We start from the raw sequence: 17,242 nt of genomic DNA, 5'->3' as shown, positions 1-17,242 counted from the left end.
CAACTCCTGGACAGAGATCATGTTGATTAATAAGTCGAGAGAGCTTGGAGCGCCCGGAGCCCAATGTGTGGTAGTAACTGATCATGGATCACAAACACAGAACTCAGTTCCTGAGGACGGCTGCAATGAGACAACCCACCATGTACTCCTACATGGCCTCTCACCGCTACCTTTACCAAATCGTGTTCACACACTTAGTTCACCCATAGTAGGACATGTTCACACGCCTCTGATTCATCCCCGATGAATCAGACCTGACTCAACTCTAAGCAGTAGCAGGCATGACAAACAAGCATGAATGAGTAGGCACATCAGGGCTCAAACAACTCCTACTCATGCTAGTGGGTTTCATCTATTTACTGTGGCAATGACAGGTCATGCAAAGGATAAAGGGTTCAGCTACCGCAGCAAGTATCAAATATGTCGTTGTTGTCCTAATGCGGTAAAAGAGAGCAGGAGCGAGAGAGTGGGATCTTATCGGAATGAACAAGGGGGTTTTGCTTGCCTGGCACTTCTGAAGATAACATTGAGTCTTCATCAGTGTCAACGATCACATCATTGGTATCACGTCTATCGAGAGGGGACAAATACCGGCAACACAGAAAGGAACACAATCAATGCAATGCACAATATGATGCATGATCATGACATGGCAAAAAGAATGTGTTTTGGGCTAATGCAACTAGCAACAGATTAAATGAAGTTGGTTTGAATATAAAATTCAAATTCAAACTCCATATGTGATTAATAAATGCCCTTTAATTGATTTGTGCTAAACAGCAGCTATAAGTTACTCTAACATGCATGAAAATGGTACAGATGGATTCCTTGAATTTTTCTGATAATTTTTCATATATAATTTATTTAATTTGGAGTTACGGTTAATTTTCTATGATTTATTGAAGTTTTAGCTATTTTCTGGAAATAATAAATCATTTAAGAATTATTTAAATTCCAGAAAACATTTACTGCGTCAGCAGTGCGTCACCGTGACGTCAGCAAGTCAACAGGGGTCGGTCAGGGTCAAACCTGACGTGTGGGGTCCACACGTCAGTGACTAACTAACTAACCTAATTTTAATTAGAGCCTGGGCCCGCATGTCAGTGTCAGCAGGGGGGTAATTAGTTAAAATAAACTAAACTAATTAACAGGGGGGGCTGGCCCCACCTGTCATCGACCCAGGGGGGGTCAAACCGGCGGTGAGTTGCCGGCGAGGCCGAGGCGGCGGAGGCCTTCGGGTTTCGTGCTCCGACGACCAAACGGACGGAGGAGGGGCTCTACGCGTAGCTGGGAGTCGCCCGCATCCATCTGTGCAAACGGCAGGGGCTGAGGTGGCCCGAGCTCACCGGAACGGGGCCCGCGGCGGCGACCGGAGTTCGGGCCAGCACGGGCACGGGGCTACGCTTGGCGAGCGAGCGAGCTGAGAGGCTGGGCAGCACCTGCTAGTCATGGGGAGCACTAAGAGCAGCTCAGTGGGGCCAGGGGAGCACGGAGGCTATGCGTGCAGCAGCAATGGCGGACGGTGGCTTCGGTGCTCGTGGGGAACGGCGCTACGGCATGGAGGGGAGCATGCTGAGTTAGGGGAGAGGGTCAGTGACTCACGGCGATGACGAGGGGACGCTCGGCGAGGTCGGGGACGGTCCGGAGCCGGCGAATTTGACGAAGATGGCCGGCGGGTCCGAGGTAGAAGACGACGGCGATGGCGGCGATGCAGGGCTTCCGGAGGGCTGTGGATCGGTGGGAAGGAAGAGGGGGTCGAGGCGGCGCTCCTGGGTGCATCGGCGAGGCTAGGGCTGGCCGGTGGCCATGGGTACGGCGACGATGACGGCGAGCTCCGCTCGGTGGTGTGCGCGGGAGGGAAGCAGAGGAGGGAACGGGGTCCAGGGGAAGAGAGGGGAGGTGCAGGGGGCGAGGGGGAGTGCGTGGCTCCCTCGGGTGCCTCCAGCGGCGAGCAGGTAAGCAGGAGGTGGCCGGAGCGTGCGCGCGCGCGTCGGGCACACGCCCTCCTGCCTACTGGCAGGAGGTTGAAGACGGTGGCGACCACGGTGGGCTGGGCCGCACAGTGCTGGACCAGCACAGGAGCTGGGCCTGCTCTGGTGGGCTGCACGGGTGAGGCCAGGTAAGTCCAGGTAAGTTCTGTTTTATATTTTTCTGTTCTGTTTTGTTTTATTAATTTATTTTGCCACTGTTTTGAATTTTAAAATAATTCAAACAATGCCAAAAACTCCTCTGAATATTTTATATTGCTAGATGGACTTTTCCAAAAGCTTATAAAATATTTCAGGGGTATTTAAATTATATTCTAATTATATGAATATAATTCAAATTCAAATAGCTAATGATTTAAATTCAAAGTCCCAAAAATAAATCCTTAAAAATGTTCAATATTTTGGTTGGGACCAGAACCCTTACCAAAATTTATCAAACATTTAAGAAGAGCCTTTTGGAGTAATGAATGAGATTTCTAGGGTTTTTGCCCCTCTTTTATTTAGGGTTTTGAGGCTTCCAATATTCCTCAATTCAAGTTTCAAAAATATAGACATGATGCACACATGAAGCTAATCTAGAGCAATGCCAGAAGCTAGGGATGTGACAACTCACCCCCACTAAACAAGAATCTCGTCTCGAGATTCAAGCGTAGGGTAGGATGAAGGGGAAACGCAAACTAGTACAATCTTCACGATCCAGGGTGCACTTCAGTTGAACGTTGATTCATTCACCATCATTGTCTTGAAGTCTTGCCTTGAAAATCCTGTCAACATGACATGGAGGGAAGAAGGAGACTCTAGAAGGGTCGATCTTCTCGAAGATCGAACAACTCACGGAATGAGACATAGGACCATCTCTCGGGTTGAGACACGAGATACACATCAAGAGGGGTGGAAGAAACGGATGACGAAGGTTCACTAGGTAGACAACGATTCCACACCTAAGAAGGTGGTAAATGATTGTCAAGGTAGCGAGGAGTTGGATTTCCATGATACCACAACGAGGCATCTTAGGGAAGGTGACTCGTAGAGATATCCCCTTAAGTGGCAAAAAGAATTACTTTTGATTCAGAGATCATTGAAACTCTTTAAACCAGCCTAAGGCAATTCTCGAGCGATCGTTTGGAGGGGGTCGGTAGAATGGCATACTCGGACTTGGATGATGTGGATTACCTTGTTGAAGACAACGCAATGGATGATTTTGCTTATCACCGGAAATGGAAGAGACCCATGGTAGAAGGGCACATTGGCGGTGCAAGCTGGGAACAAAATGCAAATGTTGGGAATGATTCTGGTAACTGGGGAAGAACCCAACAAAAGAGAGTGGATTCACTGTTTGAAAGGGTCATAGCATTGCCGAGGAAACTGAGAGGAATCCCAGTTAGTGCCGATGATAACACGTAGCGCTTGTGCGTGCTCTCAAGAACTTGAGCATTTCCATATTCATCAAGGTTTACCAACATCCGTGTCAAGGATGCTGACAACACGACATACTACCATGATGAATAGCGATGGACGATGCAGATGCAAAGGAGGATAACACTTTCTCAGATTTCATCTTAGCGAGGCCAAGGAAATAAAAATCTGGATGATCGACCGAGAGACATTTAGCACTCCGCTTCTAATGTTCTCCTTGATGTGCTAGGGTAACCCATTCATAGATATGGTTTGATATCTAGAACATCAAGTACAGGTCGGACTTCGGGAGCAATAGAATCCATAAGAAACAGTTACGGAGGTAAATCCTACGAAATCCTTATGGGGAGGTGGCCAACTTCCTCAATCAAGATACTACAATAACAGGTCTTTCGGCTGGGTGGTGCTGGCCACGACATCCACTTCACCAGTTATCGAGGGACCAATATCATAGTTCTTGTTAAATGCTCCAACCATCATATCTGCCTGAGATTCAGAACTGGTTGGTGTCAGAATATTCCAGACTCATTGAGTCTAGGAAGAAAACGAAAGTTTGCAACACAATTCGACGAGATGACGTTGCGAGATTCTCGGGAAATGAACTACGATAGCAAGCTCCAAAACATGAGCTGGTTCTGCTACACACGTGTGAACACGCTGTCCCAGACAAAACATGATCACTTGGTAGTCTTACAATAAAACACTACCGAGTTATGGTTGGGAACCATCAGCGAGGATATCGAAGTTCTTTCATAAGTCCGGATTAGCTCTTATGAAGATACTCTTTCTCCTTGAACAAATCAGTCAGTGGCTTGGTGTGCTAGGATACACATATGGAATGAAGATGATCAGTCTATCAAACCACAGAATACTTCGCACGTGCATAACTGACTTGGGATGGTTCCAGAGGAGGTAAAAACATGCTTTCTCGAATTCATGGCGGCAACTTACATCAAATGCACGTGAATCAAAGGAAGTCACTTCTTTCATCCAAACATATACCTCAGAGACGGAACTCGAAGGCATTGTTTACAAAGTTTCCAACACTAGCTTAATGTCCAACAGAATCATGGAGAAGATAAGGATGTTGTCGATGAGCTCAACAACAGCTCATCGGAATTCCCATATCACTGCACTTCCACCATCGTGTGAACACGGTGATAGCATTGGTCAGACCCATAAGAATATAATGGTGCATGCTCGAGGAAAACCACGAGTAAGACAACATTACGAATATCGTTGGTTCTGATTTGATTTGACGATAGCCCATACTCAAATCAAAGATTGGATAAGATAATAGATCCAGCAACTGATCACAGGGACCAATCGATGAAGATATCACCTTTCTTCAACACACACTACACAAGAATATCCCTTTGGAACGAACTAAGTTAGGCAAGCTTTTATCTTCCAACTCTCCAAGTTGCTGTTCAGCTTAACCATCTAGCTCAGGGGTATCCAACACAGACTCTCGGAGAAGGGGTGGTTTACAAGGATAAACCAACTTGATTACGAGCTCAACATAGCGGTCGGGTGACGACCCGGTGATACTTCCGAGAAGATAATCGGAAAATCACAACCACCGATATGCTATTAAGCTCAGGAACAATCTTGCTTTTCAGGGCAAGACGATATGATCAACAGAGCGAGGGATTGGCACAATCCTAACTCATTGATCGAAGGGTGCACCGGAAAGATGGACAAGGTAGCACGATCAATCTTAGAATGGTGATTCAAGAACCAACACGCTAAGAATGAAATTATTGCCCTTTTACTACCAAGCAACGAGGTTGCTAGGAGTATTGATTTCACACATCACGATTCACTTGTCGGTATTCCGGTTGCATCAACACGAGGGCCGAGGAATGACTAATGATGGTGAGAAGTATCACTACGTCAAAATTCATGAGAGTTGGTGCAGTTCTCATGACAATTCTGACATAAAGGGGGTAATACTCCAAGGTAGAACAGAACCAAAAGCTGGATTGGCATTTGATCTGCGGAATACAACTGCTTTGACCCAATCCTAGATATGGATGAGGTATTGGAGTTTGTTTCTCCAAGTCATTCAGGACAGAATGGCTTGACGGACCACAAGAGTAATAGGCATCGATAACGAATGCATGCATACTCTTGACTATCAATTGATAGACAAGGGTCAGAAAACAACTAAAGAGGGTCAACTCAAAGGAACATATAACTTTCTGAGTTGTGGATGCATAAATTAGTATGTCAAACCAAGTTCAACATAATTCTTCCGGATAATCCATGCAGAAAGGTAGAACTGGCAGAGTCACGATTTATGAATGGAGAACTCCTCAAGAATAATCCTGTTGTGATATTTCAGTTCAACGAGGAACTTCTACCATAAGTAGTTCATGGTATTTGGAAGAAGAAGATACCACGGACCTCGAGGACTATCGCAAAGTTACTAATATCCTGAAGGAACTAGCAAACACTATCAACATGAAGTAAGTAGAGTGAATCTTGGGTTCAAGAACCCAGGAACAGAATACCTACCACTAAGTAGCATCACGGGATGCTTTCGAGAATGATGGCCAGAATCATCACACTGGGAACACAAATCATGGCTAAATTACTAGGTGATCCCCTAAGACACCTAGGGTCATAATAATATCTCCAACATAATGTCAAGGCAATAGAATACCTCAACTCAACAATTAGTGTGATTGAGCTGGCATAAAGGAACATCGAAACCAGAGGGAAAGGATTTTGCAAATGCATCAGACTATTTAGAAACCTGGAATGACTCGGACAGCATAACGGCTATAATTGCTCCAAAAAGATTTGAGACAATCACAAGAATGGTGGCATAACCACTCAGAAGCACAATATCAAGGTTCCGAGATCAACAATTAACATACGGAAGTAGTAGGAACTGAACTGAGACTTAAATCCAACAATCTTATAAGTCTACTGATTAGTAACACGTGATCCTAATAGAAAGAAGAGATAGCCTAGTTCTTAATCCCCGCAGGAAAGATAAGATGACTCAGATCAGAAGGGCATGAGGTATAAGGAGTAAAAAGAGCCTTACGTTCCATCCCACAATCAATTCCCTTATATAACTAAAGAATTTCTAGACTCAGCTTCGACCAGTTTGGCTTGGTAATCCTACAGGCAGTCAAGCTCTGATACCAACGCTGTCAGGACCCCGACTCAATGCCACATCGATCTAGCATGTAACACCTCATATCACTTTGCGGCCTCACGCACGGTATTCCCACGGGTGTCGCCTTACCTTTGCCCGGGACCGTTTGCGCCTTTTGGCACACGTATATGACAGTGTCGCTAGCATCCATATGATAAAGAGCCCGGGCTGACATGGCTAGTCGTAAACCCAAAGTGGCACTAACTTACAGAGACAGGCATCCATGACCCAGCATCGAACGTGTCGGTCATCAGCGAGTGAATCTAGGCTGTAGCACTGGGCTAGCAGGACTCCGGTATTCATCGCGTGACATTTCCCCGAAGGGACAGACACAGGAACGAAGAAGGACACATGCCGGCCAGCCTAAGTGTTCCGGAGCAGTAGCAAGCTACCATGGCTCAGTGGAAACACTAGGAGACATTTCCCGGTAAGAGAGGCTACTAAGGATAAACAACTAGATAGTCAGATCCCACACATACCAAGCATTTCAATAACATACACACAATATGCTCGATATGTGCAAATACAACATGGCATCACAACATGACTCTACAACTCAAGTATTTAACCAATAGGCTCCGAGGAGCGAGATATTACAAACATGGGTCTCATGACCCAACACTCAGAGCATACAAGTCAAAGCACATGCGGAAGCTTAACCTGTCTGAGTACAGACATCTATAAATGAAAAAGGCTGAGAAGCCTGACTATCTACCAGATCCTGCCGAGGGCACAAGATCGTAGCTGAGGTAACAAGCTAAACGTCGAAGTCCAAGCGGAACTACTAGTGAGACTGAAGTCTCTCTGCAAAAACATAAAATAGGCAAACGTGAGTACAAATGTACCCAGCAAGACTTACATCAGATCTATCTACATATGCATCATTATCAACAAGGGGGTGGTGGAGTTTAACTGCAGCAAGCCAGCTTTGACTCGGTGGCTATCCTGAACTACGACTGCAAGTAACTCTTTTGAGGTGGCGCACACGAGTCCACATATTCACCATATCAATACACCACTATGGATCCGCTCCCGTCTCCCTACGAGAACGCCATCCATAGCACTCACGCTTATCTTGCGTATTTTAGAGTATCCACTTTCACTTGTCTATGAACTATGCAATGGGGTCCAAGTTTCCATATCCGAGGAATCCGGCTATTCGAATAGATGATGATAACCCTGCAGGGGTGTACTTCTTCACACACGCTTTCGCCACTTATCGCCCTGTACACATCATGTACCTCGGCAACCTTCAAGAGGAAGCCGGGCGAGGGAGTCGGCCACGACCTGACTAACCGAACAAGTCTCTAGTCCAGGTTTATCGCCTATTCGGGTTCCATCCGCAAGGAGATCCGGCTGGGGTGTCGCTTACGGCCCCAAACGATGTGTGCAGGGTTCCCAAGCCCACCAACCGGGTGCCACTTGGTACACCGGGCCACTGTGCCTAGTCTGTCCCAAGCCCACCTGTACCGGGTGCCACTTGGTAGACTACTAACACTACCTACAAACACCAGAAACTAGTTGCAACTCCTGGACAGAGATCATGTTGATTAATAAGTCGAGAGAGCTTGGAGCGCCCGGAGCCCAATGTGTGGTAGTAACTGATCATGGATCACAAACACAGAACTCAGTTCCTGAGGACGGCTGCAATGAGACAACCCACCATGTACTCCTACATGGCCTCTCACCGCTACCTTTACCAAATCGTGTTCACACACTTAGTTCACCCATAGTAGGACATGTTCACACGCCTCTGATTCATCCCCGATGAATCAGACTTGACTCAACTCTAAGCAGTAGCAGGCATGACAAACAAGCATGAATGAGTAGGCACATCAGGGCTCAAACAACTCCTACTCATGCTAGTGGGTTTCATCTATTTACTGTGGCAATGACAGGTCATGCAAAGGATAAAGGGTTCAGCTACCGCAGCAAGTATCAAATATGTCGTTGTTGTCCTAATGCAGTAAAAGAGAGCAGGAGCGAGAGAGTGGGATTTTATCGGAATGAACAAGGGGGTTTTGCTTGCCTGGCACTTCTGAAGATAACATTGAGTCTTCATCAGTGTCAACGATCACATCATCGGTATCACGTCTATCGAGAGGGGACAAATACCGGCAACACAGAAAGGAACACAATCAATGCAATGCACAATATGATGCATGATCATGACATGGCAAAAAGAATGTGTTTTGGGCTAATGCAACTAGCAACAGATTAAATGAAGTTGGTTTGATTATAAAATTCAAATTCAAACTCCATATGTGATTAATAAATGCCCTTTAATTGATTTGTGCTAAACAGCAGCTATAAGTTATTCTAACATGCATGAAAATGGTACAGATGGATTCCTTGAATTTTTCTGATAATTTTTCATATATAATTTATTTAATTTGGAGTTACGGTTAATTTTCTATGATTTATTGAAGTTTTAGCTATTTTCTGGAAATAATAAATCATTTAAGAATTATTTAAATTCCAGAAAACATTTACTGCGTCAGCAGTGCGTCACCGTGACGTCAGCAAGTCAACAGGGGTCGGTCAGGGTCAAACCTGACGTGTGGGGTCCACACGTCAGTGACTAACTAACTAACCTAATTTTAATTAGAGCCTGGGCCCGCATGTCAGTGTCAGCAGGGGGGGTAATTAGTTAAAATAAACTAAACTAATTAACAGGGGGGGCTGGCCCCACCTGTCATCGACCCAGGGGGGGGGTCAAACCCCTGGTCAACAGGGCCTAACCCGCCGGCGGTGAGTCGCCGGCGAGGCCGAGGCGGCGGAGGCCTTCGGGTTTCGTGCTCCGGCGACCAAACGGACGGAGGAGGGGCTCTACGCGTAGCTGGGAGTCGCCCGCATCCATCTGTGCAAACGGCAGGGGCTGAGGTGGCCCGAGCTCACCGGAACGGGGCCCGCGGCGGCGACCGGAGTTCGGGCCAGCACGGGCACGGGGCTACGCTTGGCGAGCGAGCGAGCTGAGAGGCTGGGCAGCACCTGCTAGTCATGGGGAGCACTAAGAGCAGCTCAGTGGGGCCAGGGGAGCACGGAGGCTATGCGTGCAGCAGCAATGGCGGACGGTGGCTTCGGTGCTCGTGGGGAACGGCGCTACGGCATGGAGGGGAGCATGCTGAGTTAGGGGAGAGGGTCAGTGACTCACGGCGATGACGAGGGGACGCTCGGCGAGGTCGGGGACGGTCCGGAGCCGGCGAATTTGACGAAGATGGCCGGCGGGTCCGAGGTAGAAGACGACGGCGATGGCGGCGATGCAGGGCTTCCGGAGGGCTGTGGATCGGTGGGAAGGGAGAGGGGGTCGAGGCGGCGCTCCTGGGTGCATCGGCGAGGCTAGGGGTGGCCGGTGGCCATGGGTACGGCGACGATGACGGCGAGCTCCGCTCGGTGGTGTGCGCGGGAGGGAAGCACAGGAGGGAACGGGGTCCAGGGGAAGAGAGGGGAGGTGCAGGGGGCGAGGGGGAGTGCGTGGCTCCCTCGGGTGCCTCCAGCGGCGAGCAGGTAAGCAGGAGGTGGCCGGAGCGTGCGCGCGCGCGTCGGGCACACGCCCTCCTGCCTACTGGTAGGAGGTTGAAGACGGTGGCGACCACGGTGGGCTGGGCCGCACAGTGCTGGACCAGCACAGGAGCTGGGCCGGCTCTGGTGGGCTGCACGGGTGAGGCCAGGTAAGTCCAGGTAAGTTCGGTTTTATATTTTTCTGTTCTGTTTTGTTTTATTAATTTATTTTGCCACTGTTTTGAATTTTAAAATAATTCAAACAATGCCAAAAACTCCTGTGAATATTTTATATTGCTAGATGGACTTTTCCAAAAGCTTATAAAATATTTCAGGGGTATTTAAATTATATTCTAATTATATGAATATAATTCAAATTCAAATAGCTAATGATTTAAATTCAAAGTCCCAAAAATAAATCCTTAAAAATGTTCAATATTTTGGTTGGGACCAGAACCCTTACCAAAATTTATCAAACATTTAAGAAGAGCCTTTTGGAGTAATGAATGAGATTTCTAGGGTTTTTGCCCCTCTTTTATTTAGGGTTTTGAGGCTTCCAATATTCCTCAATTCAAGTTTCAAAAATATAGACATGATGCACACATGAAGCTAATCTAGAGCAATGCCAGAAGCTAGGGATGTGACAGAGGACGAGGTGTAGTAGGGGGAGGGAGGCGCCAAGCATAAGGGAACGGCTGCCCTCCCCCTGCCCTCCTTTATATAGGCCCCCAGGGGGGGGCGCCGTCCCTGGGAGATTGGATCTCCCAAGGGGGCGGCGGCCAAGGGGGGAGGAGTGCCCCCCAAGGCATGTGGTGCGCCCCCCCACCCTAGGGTTTCAACCCTAGGCGCAGGGGGTGGGCCTAGGGGGGCGCACCAGCCCACTATGGGCTGGCTCCCCTCCCACGTCAGCCCATTGGGCCCTCCGGGATGGGTGGCCCCACCCGGTGGACCCCCGGGACCCTTCCGGTGGTCCCGGTACATTACTGGGAGACCCCGAAACTTTCCCGATGGACGAAAAACCACTTCCTATATATTATTCTTTACCTCCGGACCATTCCAAAACTCCTCGTGACGTCCAGGATCTCATCCGGGACTCCGAACAACATTCGGTATGCTGCATACTCATATTTATACAACCCTAGCGTCACCGAACCTTAAGTGTGTAGACCCTACGGGTTCGGGAGACAAGCAGACATGACCGAGACGACTCTCGGGCAATAACCAACAGCGGGGTCTGGATACCCATGTTGGCTCCCACATGCTCCTCGATGATTTCATCGGTTGAACCACGATGTCGAGGATTCGATCAAACCCTGTATACAATTCCCTTTGTCAATCGGTACGTTACTTGCCCGAGACTCGATCGTCGGTATCCCAATACCTTGTTCAGTCTCGTTACCGGCAAGTCACTTTACTCGTACCGTAATGCATGATCCCGTGGCCAACACCTTGGTCACCTTGAGCTCATTATGATGATGCATTACCGAGTGGGCGCAGAGATACCTCTCCGTCATACGGAGTGACAAATCCCAGTCTCGATCCGTGTCAACCCAACAGACACTTTCGGAGATACCTGTAGTGCACCTTTATAATCACCCAGTTACGTTGTGACGTTTGGTACACCCAAAGCACTCTTACGGTATCCGGGAGTTACACGATCTCATGGTCTAAGGAAGAGATACTTGACATTGGCAAAGCTCTAGCAAACGAACTACACGATCTTTGTGCTATGCTTACGATTGGGTCTTGTCCATCACATCATTCTCCTAATGATGTGATCCCGTTATCAACGACATCCAATGTCCATAGCCAGGAAACCATGACTATCTGTTGATCACAACGAGCTAGTCAACTAGAGGCTCACTAGGGACATATTGTGGTCTATGTATTCACACGTGTATTACGATTTCTGGATAATACAGTTATAGCATGAATAAAAGACAATTATCATGAACAATGAAATATAATAATACTTTTATTATTGCCTCTAGGGCATATTTCCAACAGTCTCCCACTTGCACTAGAGTCACCAATCTAGTTACATTGTGATGAATCGAACACCCATAGAGTTCTGGTGTTGATCATGTTTTGCTCGCGAGAGAGGTTTAGTCAACGGATCTGCGACATTCAGATCCGTATGTACTTTGCAAATTTCTATGTCTCCATCTTGAACATTTTCACGCATGGAGTTGAAACGACGCTTGATGTTCCTGGTCTTCTTGTGAAACCTGGGCTCCTTGGCAAGGGCAATAGCTCCAGTGTTGTCACAGAAGAGTTTGATTGGCCCCGACGCATTGGGTATGACTCCTAGGTCGGTGATGAACTCCTTCACCCAAATCGCTTCATGCGCTGCCTCCGAGGCTGCCATGTACTCCGCTTCACACGTAGATCCCGCCACGACGCTCTGCTTGCAGCTGCACCAGCTTACTGCTCCACCATTCAACATATACACGTATCCGGTTTGTGACTTAGAGTCATCCGGATCTGAGTCGAAGCTAGCGTCGACGTAACCCTTTACGACGAGCTCTTCGTCTCCTCAATAAACGAGAAACATGTCCTTTGTCCTTTTTAGGTACTTCAGGATATTCTTGACCGCTGTCTAGTGTTCCTTGCCGGGATTACTTTGGTATCTTGCTACCAAACTCACGGCAAGGTTTACATCAGGTCTGGTACACAGCATGGCATACATAATAGATCCTATGGCTGAAGCATAGGGGATGACACTCATCTCTTCTTTATCTTTTGCCATGGTCGGTGACTGAGCCGAGCTCAATATCACGCCTTGTAACATAGGCAAGAACCCTTTCTTGGACTGATCCATTTTGAACCTTTTCAAAATCTTATCAAGGTATGTGCTTTGTCAAAGACCTATGAGGCGTCTCGATCTATCTCTATAGATCTTGATGCCTAATATATAAGCAGCTTCTCCAAGGTCCTTCATTGAAAAACATTTGTTCAAGTAGGCCTTAATGCTGTCCAAAAGTTCTATATCATTTCCCATCAAGAGTATGTCATCTACATATAATATGAGAAATGCTATAGAGCTCCCACTCACTTTCTTGTAAATGCAGGCTTCTCCATAAGTCTGCATAAACCCAAACGCTTTGATCATCTCATCAAAGGGAATATTCCAACTCCGAGATGCTTGCACACTTTGTTAGCGTTCTTAGGATCGAGAAAACCATCCGGCTGCATCATATACAGTTCTTCCTTAAGATGCCCGTTAGGGAATGCCGTTTTGACGTCCATCTGCCATATCTCATAATCATAGTATGCGGCAATTGCTAACATGATTCGGACGGACTTTAGGTTCGCTACGGGAGAGAATGTCTCGTCGTAGTCAATCCCTTGAACTTGTCGATAACCCTTAGCGACAAGTCGAGCTTTATAGATGGTAACATTGCCATCCGCGTCCGTCTTCTTCTTAAAGATTCATTTGTTTTCTATCGCTCGCCGATCATCGGGCAAGTCTGTCAAAGTCCATACTTTGTTTTCATACATGGATTCTATCTCGGATCTCATGGCTTCAAGCCATTTGTTGGAATCTGGGCCCGCCATTGCTTCTTCATAGTTCGAAGGTTCACCGTTGTCTAACAACATGATTTCCAGGATAGGGTTGCCGTACCACTCCGGTGCAGAACGTGTCCTTGTGGACCTACGAAGTTCAGTAGCAACTTGATCCGAAGTACCTTGATCATCATCATTGGTTTCCTCTTCAGTTGGTGTGGGCATCACAGGAACATTTTCCTGAGCTGCACCACTATCCCGTTCGAGAGGTAGTACTTCATCGAGTTCTACTTTCCTCCCACTTACTTCTTTCGAGAGAAACTCTTTTTCCAGAAAGCATCCGTTCTTGGCAACAAAGATCTTGCCCTCGGATCTTAAGTCGAAGGTATACCCTACAGTTTCCTTGGGGTATCCTATGAAGACGCATTTTTCCGACTTGGGTTCGAGCTTTTCAGGTTGAAGTTTCTTGACATAAGCATCGCATCCCCAAACTTTTAGAAACGACAGCTTAGGTTTCTTCCCAAACCATAATTCATACGGTGTCTTCTCAACGGATTTAGACGGTGCCCTATTTAAAGTGAATGTAGCTGTCTCTAGAGCATATCCCCAAAATGATAGCGGTAAATCGGTACGAGACATCATAGAACGCACCATATCCAATAGAGTGTGATTACGATGTTCGGACACACCGTTTTGCTGAGGTGTTCCAGGCGGCGTGAGATGTGAAACGATTCCACATCTCCTTAAGTGTGTGCCAAATTCGTGACTTAAATATTCTCCTCCACGATCTGATCGTAGGAACTTTATTTTTCGGTCACGTTGATTCTCTACTTCATTCTGAAATTCCTTGAACTTTTCAAAGGTCTCAGACTTGTGTTTCATTAAGTAGACATACCAATATCTACTCAAGTCATCAGTGAGAGTGAGAACATAACGATATCCTCCGCGAGCCTCAACGCTCATTGGACCGCACACATCGGTATGTATGATTTCCAACAAGTTGGTTGCTCGCTCCATTCTTCCGGAGAATGGAGTCTTGGTCATTTTGCCCATGAGGCATGGTTCGCATGTGTCAAACGATTCATAATCAAGAGACTCTCAAAGTCCATCGGCATGGAGCTTCTTCATGCGCTTGACACCAATGTGACCAAGGCGGCAGTGCCACAAGTATGTGGGACTATCGTTATCAACTTTACATCTTTTGGCATCCACACTATGAACATGTGTAATATTACGCTCGAGATTCATTAAGAATAAACCATTGACCATCGGAGCATGACCATAAAACATATCTCTCATATAAATCGAACAACCATTATTCTCAGACTTAAATGAGTAGCCATCTTGTTTCAAACGAGATCCAGATACAATGTTCATGCTCAAACTTGGCACCAAATAACAATTATTAAGGTTCAAAACTAATCCCGTAGGTAAATGTAGAGGTAGAGTGCCGACGGCGATCACATCAACTCTGGAACCATTCCCGACGCGCATCGTCACCTCGTCCTTCGCCAGTCTCCGCTTATTCCGCAGCTCCTGCTGTGAGTTACAAATATGAGCAACGGCACCGGTATCAAATACCCAGGAGTTACTACGAGTACTGGTAAGGTACACATCAATTACATGTATATCAAATATACCTTTGGTGTTGCCGGCCTTCTTATCCGCTAAGTATTTGGGGCAGTTCCGCTTCCAGTGACCCTTCCCCTTGCAATAAAAGCACTTAGTCTCAGGCTTGGGTCCTTTCTTTGACTTCTTCCCGGCAACTGGCTTACCGGGCGTGGCAACATCCTTGCCGTCCTTCTTGAAGTTTTTCTTGCCCTTGCCCTTCTTGAACTTAGTGGTCTTATTGACCATCAACACTTGATGTTCTTTCTTGATTTCAGCCTCTGCTGACATCAGCACAGAAAATACTTCAGGAATGGTCTTTTCCATTCCCTGCATATTGTAGTTCAGCACAAAGCTCTTGTAGCTTGGTGGGAGCGACTGAAGGATTCTGTCAATGACCGCCTCATCAGGGAGGTTAATATTCAGCTGGGTCATACGGTTGTGCAACCCAGACATCTTGAGTATGTGCTCACTGACAGAACCATTTTCTCCATCTTACAACTATAGAACTTGTCGGAGACGTCCTATCTCTCGACCCGGTCGTGAGCTTGAAAAACTAGTCTCAGCTCCTAAAACATCTCATATGCTCCGTGATGCTCAAAACGCTTTTGTAGCCCCGGTTCTAAGCAGTAAAGCATGCCGCACTGAATGAGGGAGTAATCATCAGCACGAGTCTGCCAAGCATTCATAATGTCTTGGTTCTCTGGGACGGGAGCGTCACCTAGCGGTCCTTCTAGGACATATTGTTTCCTGGCAGCTATGAGGATGATCCTCAGGTTCCGGACCCAGTCTGTATAGTTGCTGCCATCATCTTTCAGCTTGGTTTTCTCTAGGAACGCGTTGAAGTTCATGTTGACATGAGTGTTGGCCGTTTGATCTACAAGACATATTTGCAAAGGTTTTTAGACTAAGTTCATGATAATTAAGTTCATCTAATTAAAGTATTATAATGAACTCCCACTCAGATTTGACATCCCTCTAGTCATCTAAGTGATACACTATCCGAGTCGACTAGGCCGTGTCCGATCATCACGTGAGACGGACTAGTCATCGTCGGTGAACATTCTCATGTTGATCGTATCTTCCATACGACTCGTGTTCGACCTTTCGGTCTCCGTTTTCCGAGGCCATGTCTGCACATGCTAGGCTCGTCAAGTTAACCCTAAGTGTTTTTGCTGTGTAAAACTGTCTTACACCCGTTGTATGTGAACGTAAGGATCTATCACACCCAATCATCACGTGGTTCTTCGAAACAATGAACTGTAGCAACGGTGCACAGTTAGGGGAGAACACTTTTTGAAATTTTTGTAAGGGATCATCTTATTTACTACCGTCGTCCTAAGTAAACAAGATTCATAAACAAAATAAACATCACATGCAATTATATAGTTGTGACATGATATGGCCAATATCATATAGCTCCATTGATCTCCATCTTTGGGGCTCCATGATCATCTTGTCACCGGCTTGACACCATGATCTCCATCATCATGATCTCCATCATCGTGTCTTCATGAAGTTGTCACGCCAACGACTACTTCTACTTCTATGGCTAACGCGTTTAGCAATAAAATAAAGTAGTTTACATGGCGTTCTTCAATGACACGCAGGTCATACAAAAAATAAAGACAACTCCTATGGCTCCTGCCGGTTGTCATACTCATCGACATGCAAGTCGTGAATCCTATTACAAGAACATGATCTCATACATCACAATTCATCATTCAGCACAACTTCTGGCCATATCACATCACATGATCAATCGCTGCAAAAACAAGTTAGACGTCCTCTAATTGTTGTTGCATCTTTTACGTGGCTGCAATTGGTTTCTAGCAAGAACGTTTTCTTACCTATGAATAACCACAACGTGATTTTGTCAACTTCTATTTACCCTTCATAAGGGCCCTTTTCATCGAATCCGCTCCAACTAAAGTGGGAGAGACAGACACCCGCCAGCCACCTTATGCAACTAGTGCATGTCAATCGGTGGAACCGGTCTCACGTAAGTGTACGTGTAAGGTTGGTCCAGGCCGCTTCATCCCACAATACC

This window comes from Triticum dicoccoides, chromosome 5B (genome assembly GCF_002162155.2).
Source record: "Triticum dicoccoides isolate Atlit2015 ecotype Zavitan chromosome 5B, WEW_v2.0, whole genome shotgun sequence".
NCBI lineage: Eukaryota > Viridiplantae > Streptophyta > Magnoliopsida > Poales > Poaceae > Triticum > Triticum dicoccoides.
This window is presented reverse-complemented; position numbering follows the sequence as displayed.